We start from the raw sequence: 6000 nt of genomic DNA, 5'->3' as shown, positions 1-6000 counted from the left end.
TGTACTTGGGGATTTTACCTAAGATACCACAAACATTTATGGCGGGAATTCTGATATCTAAATGTGGTGCAAGGATACTGATTTACCAAAATGCTAGCAGGAGCGGAAGCAACATCACACACCTTGCAAATTTGGATGATTTAACAAATATAGCCCTCATCAGCCTCCTACTGACTACAGAAAACCACAACGAAAGGCTAAAGAAGAATTTCAGAACCCTTTTCCTTTCTGTTACCCTTTCCTTGCGTCCTCATCACCCCCTAGGACCAGTGGTAGTCAAAGCAGTGTCAAGGGTACCAAGGGTCAATTCATGAGTAGCGGCTGTAACCTCTAGTTGCTTCTGATTGGCATACATTCTTCACAGTGTAATACAAACACGTTTCAAACCTAACATCAAGGAGAAGAGGATGTTCCAAATCTAAAGCATAGTTACATTTTAATTTTTATGAGCTCCCAAGCAACAGGGCCATGGTACAGACCACATGCAACATGGTACCCACTTCTAGTGGTACTCAAAGGCATCTACATTGTTCAGCCTTATTGTGGGGTTGGGCCTGCGGTCGGAAACATAATACCTTTTTCTATCCTTCTCACAGTCAACTAGGAAGGATACATTTTATAGATGGACAAGAATTGTAAAATTAAAATTACTTTTACTGAGATTTTGTTTATTTAAAAAGAGGCTGTACAATCTATACTGGGACTAGGTATTTAAATTGAGACTACGTTTGGTAGAATAAAATGAGGAGGAAAAATAGTTCAACATCACATTCAAGAGAGAGGTCATCAGCTCTATCTTGCTACACTCAAACAAGTGCTCTAAACTCCATCCTCTTTATTTTACTCATCATGTGCATCACAAGGGTCTGCTGTTGACAAGGCTGTTTTTTATGGTCCGTCTTCCAGTATGTACAATGGAGATACACTTGCTCCCGAAGTCTGTGGTCTGTCAAGCCCTGAAAATTAAGAGGCAGAAAACAAAGGAAAATGGTGGTTTAAAGGGCCTAACAACGTAAAATCTGGTGCAATGTAGATGTGAACAGCAACAAGGCAAATTATGGTAGAAAAGAGTAGTAAGGAGTAGCAGTGCAAACTATGGGAGAAAGAAATGACAAAAAAGAACAACGGGAGAAAGGTATAACAGAGAGGAGCAGGAGAAACTATAGGCAAAATAAAAAAAACAGCTAGAAAAATAAGTTATCGGACACCCACAATGGAGTCTAGGCACATTGACGAAGGAAAGGAATAGGTGAAAACTACAAATCCTAGTAAAACGAAGAGGGGAGATTTAGGTACATTTAGTAAGAGAAAGGCTGGGCGGATATTCCGAGATACCAAACAGAAATGGTGCAAAGAAGAGGAATAAGGACAACAGAGAGGAAATAAGCGAAAAAGGGACATGATGCATATTGATACAGTAAAGATGTGAAAAACCAAGCTAATCTATGGAAGAGAGAGGAGGAAGAAAGGGGTGGGTGTGTCCAAAATAAGGAGAAAAAAGAAGTGAGAAGACAGTACAGCAAACTAACGGCCTACTATTTCTACGGAGACAAAGATAAAATGTGCGTGTACCACTTCAAGACTAGGGGCATAACAGAAAACTGTGCAAATGGGAGGTGATTCGACAAAGACAGGTACAACAACCATTTCTATAGAAGCAAAGGAAATGAGCTGAAGGATGTGCAGGGAACACGGAACAGAATTAACCCTGGTAGAATCACATCATTCTCAAACCCTGTGCAGTCCCTACCACATTCCTAGATCCATCACGTTTGCATTAGTCCCCTTCTGTTAACCTGTAGCATCAGACCATGTGCTTAAAGTCCACACAAAGGAGATTCTTTATACCGTTCTGAATACCATGAACACCCCACACACAAACCAATATCAGGCAAATAAGCAAGTCAAGCCATTCTCAGACAACCTCACCACACCATCCTGAAGTTGGGGCAATTATTTTGTAATTGTAATTCATTTTATGTAATGCTTAACACTCCTGTGAGACACTGGAGCACCTTACACCGGGCAACATGTTGCTCCAGAACCCAAGGTTAATGGTTAAGCAGGTATCATTGGTTATTGTTGGTTACTGGGATTAGTCTTGTGAGCTCAAGCAAAACAAACTATGCATTAATTCCAGTTTCTCTGCGGTTCATTAAAGTAATAGGAGTTAGGTGTGATCATTAGTGAGAAATGGGGGATATGCGAGTTCATACAGATGTTTGGTGAGGTTAATAGGTGATGAGCTAGAGGAGAATAGGTGGGTTTAGTAAGCAAGGGCATCACTCATCAAAAAAGAAGCAGTTGAGATCTTTAAAATGGGTGTAGGGCAATTTGTTGCAATAAATTATTAGAGTTAAAAACAAATATTCATCTGACTTAGAGAAGGCTCTTCTCGGAGGGAGGAAGCATGCAAACAATAGAAAGAAGGAGAGAGCTACTTAACAGGGAAAAGGGACGGCATTGCAACTTCTGTTCTCTTAACTATCCATGGAGAGTTCATTAAATCCTCATGTTCTGCAATCGTAATGGTGATGATACTACACAACTACACAGTAATGATGCTAAGTGTAGATAAACACATCCTTAAAAGGACCAAGAGTTGTTTAAGAATACTTAAAATATCAAAGCAGGGATGCATATAAACAAATTACTTACCTTAGGTAATACTCTTTCTGGTGGATACTCTATCTAACCATAGATTCCTCACCTTGTGAATACATTCAGGTGCAAGACTGGATCTGAAGAGTTTTCAACAATTCCCTCCCACGTCAGTAAGTGGCATGGTGCAGCTCCACACCTACAGCGTCCAGCACAGTAATTGTTCCTGGAACCACAAATATTCACCACCCCTGAACTCTGTCCAAACCGAAAGATGAGCAGCCACTGGATAATTTGATGTGACAGAGTACACGGATCCTAAACGGGTGTCTTATTAAGATGCTAGAAAGGGCCTATTCCAAAGAAGAAGGAGGTGGGAGGGCTGGTGAGAAATCGGCAGTTAGATACAGTATTAAGCAGAAAAAGCATTACTGAAAGTAGATAACATGTTCTTCTGATATATACTCCTAACCACAGATTCCTTGCTTTGTAACTTGCTCACATGCCAAGCAGATGTTATTACTGTGAGATAGGCTGTCTTCAAAGTCAGAAGGCATAGGGAACAGCTGTGCATTACTGCAAACCGAGTGGGCATCAAATACATGGGGACCAGATTAGGGTTCCCATGTGGTATTATAAAAGATTAGGGTGAAAACATGTGGACTAAGGGCCTGATTCTAACTTTGGAGGACGGTGTTAAACCGGCCCAAAAGTGGCGGATATACCACCTACCGTATTACGAGTCCATTATATCCTATGGAACTCATAATACGGTAGGTGGTATATCTGCCACTTTTGGGACGGTTTAACACCGCCCTCCAAAGTTAGAATCAGGCCCTAAGTCTTTCAAGAAACGCATCACAACAGATCATTTTAACAACGATTGGCCTGGAAGAGTTGAAAAGGCTGACAGGTCTGACAAGTAACCTTTGACAATGGCCACAGCTAGTCCTTGCTGGGCTAAAGAGAGGACAAAGAGCAACTCTCTGATAATTTGGCTTTTACTGGCTTTACGTAATGAGGTGAACCAAGCAACAAACTTCCCAAAGCATCCAGCCTGGGTGTTCTTTGTAGATAAACACCTGGCAGCCAAGACGGCATCTCCTGCCTCAGAAGGAATGTCAAGAGCAGCCATCTGTCACCGCTCTATCTCCATGCACTGAGGCCCAGAATGTGCAGGCCCAGGTGAAGAACTCTGCCATGTTGCTGCAACAGAAGATCTTCTCAAAGAAGCAGCCTGATCTTGGGAAGGATCATGCCCAGACATTCTGGCCACCAAAGTCTCCTGGCCCAATACAGACCCACTAGGATGACTTGGGCTCAGTCGTTCCTGATTATTTCACACACTTAAGCAGGAGAGAAGTGGATGAAAGGCATACATGAGTCCTGTGGTCCACCCTATGTGGAATGTATCTCAGAGAGACAGTCTTCTTGGGAACTCAAATGAGCAAATGTTTTGACATAGCACATTCTCGGCAGTGGTGAAGAAATTTAGCTAGGCTCTCCCAACTGCTGGGAGATGCCATTGGACAACACTGTATGAGTTGCCAATCGTGATCCGCAAGACATTGACAAATGATTTAGTCTGCCATGGCATGTAGAGAGCCTATTAGTTGGTTCACAATCAAGGAAATGCCCCAGCACACAAGCTAACTCCACAGCTACAATACCTTTACACCCTGTATGCCGCAGTATCACATGGCAAGGTGTACATGAGCACCTGTACCAGATTTCCCTTGATGGACATCAGGAAGGCTCTCAACACCAGGTGAATTGGCCAAGGATTCAATAGATTTTTGTGGTGCTGGGTTTCCACCAAAGACCAGAGTATTCTCATCTCCTCCTCTCCTGGAGGACTGCCCAGCAGGGAGACACCCGTGGCCACCGTCAACTTTGGGTGAGGGAGGGAAAAGAGTCTGCTGCTTGTCAAGTCACTGTCTATCAGCAAGCATGGCAGATCTTTTGAAACCTGCTCTGACACCTGGATGGAATACAACAGGTTTCCTTGGTGCAGAGTCCAATGAGTCTAAAGATCCTACTGTAGAGCCGAGGTGCCATCTGGCATGTTTTACTAGAAGGATACAGGAGGTGCAAAGACCAAGAATCCTTAAAGCAACTCTCACTGAAGCCCAAGACTGAGGTAAAAAACTGAGGTAAAAACCTGAATGTCTGGGGGACTCACTGAGCCAGAGGAAATGCTAAAAAAGGAAAATGTCACTTACCCAGTGTACATCTGTTCGTGGCATGAGTCTCTGCAGATTCACATGCTGTGCACAGTACGCCGTCTGGTGTTGGGCTCGGAGTGTTACAAGTTGTTTTTCTTCGAAGAAGTCTCTTCGAGTCACGAGACCGAGGGACTCCTCCCATTTCGATTCCATTGCGCATGGGCGTCGACTCCATCTTAGATTGTTTTCCCCGCAGAGGGCGAGGTAGGAGTTGTGTATGTTAGTAATAGTGCCCATGCAATGGAATGAATACGTATGTACATAATAAAGGTTAAAGTAATATATTTACAAATGTACAAATGTTCAAGATCTACTTCTAAACGGATACAGGCTCCCGGGGAGGCGGGTGGGCGCATGTGAATCTGCAGCGACTCATGCCACGAAGAGATGTACACTGGGTAAGTGACATTTTACGTTCGATGGCATGTGTAGCTGCAGATACACATGCTGTGCATAGACTAGTAAGCAGTTATCTCCCCAAAAGCGGTGGTTCAGCCTGTAGGAGTTGAAGTAGTTTGAAATAATGTTCTTAGTACAGCCTGACCTACTGTGGCTTGTTGTGCAGTTAACACATCTACACAGTAGTGCTTGGTAAATATATGAGGCGTAGACCATGTTGCTGCCTTACATATTTCGTTCATTGGAATATTTCCTAGAAAGGCCATGGTAGCCCCTTTCTTTCTGGTTGAGTGTGCCTTTGGTGTAATAGGCAGCTCTCTCTTTGCTTTAAGATAGCAGGTTTGAATACACTTAACTATCCACCTAGCAATGCCTTGTTTTGAAATTGGATTTCCTGTATGAGGTTTTTGAAAGGCAATAAATAGTTGTTTTGTTTTTCTAATTAGTTTTGTTCTGTCAATGTAGTACATTAGTGCTCTTTTGATGTCTAATGTGTGTAGTGCTCTTTCAGCTACAGAATCTGGTTGTGGGAAGAACACTGGTAATTCTACTGTTTGATTTAAGTGGAACGGTGAGATAACTTTTGGTAAAAATTTAGGATTTGTTCTTAGAACTAATTTATTTTTATGTATCTGAATAAATGGTTCTTGTATGGTAAATGCTTGAATCTCGCTCACTCTTCTTAGAGATGTGATGGCAATCAAAAATGCAACTTTCCACGTTAAGTATTGCATTTCACAAGAATGCATGGGCTCGAAAGGTGGACCCATGAGTC

At 42.5% G+C, this 6000-nt stretch overlaps 1 long non-coding RNA gene across 14 annotated transcripts in view; it reads right to left on the bottom strand.

Annotated features, from left to right (window-relative positions):
• Positions 1–647: 647 nt before the first annotated feature.
• LOC138259234 (uncharacterized) overlaps positions 648–6000 on the bottom strand; it is a 189708-nt gene continuing 184355 nt past the window's right edge. For all 14 annotated transcript variants that reach the window (XR_011198687.1, XR_011198682.1, XR_011198683.1 and 11 more), the window contains one exon: positions 648–956. This is a non-coding gene — a long non-coding RNA (uncharacterized lncRNA). The remainder of the gene's footprint in view (positions 957–6000) is intronic.

The sequence above is a fragment of the Pleurodeles waltl genome, chromosome 9 (genome assembly GCF_031143425.1).
Source record: "Pleurodeles waltl isolate 20211129_DDA chromosome 9, aPleWal1.hap1.20221129, whole genome shotgun sequence".
Taxonomy (NCBI): Eukaryota; Metazoa; Chordata; class Amphibia; order Caudata; family Salamandridae; genus Pleurodeles; species Pleurodeles waltl.
This window is presented reverse-complemented; position numbering and strand designations above follow the sequence as displayed.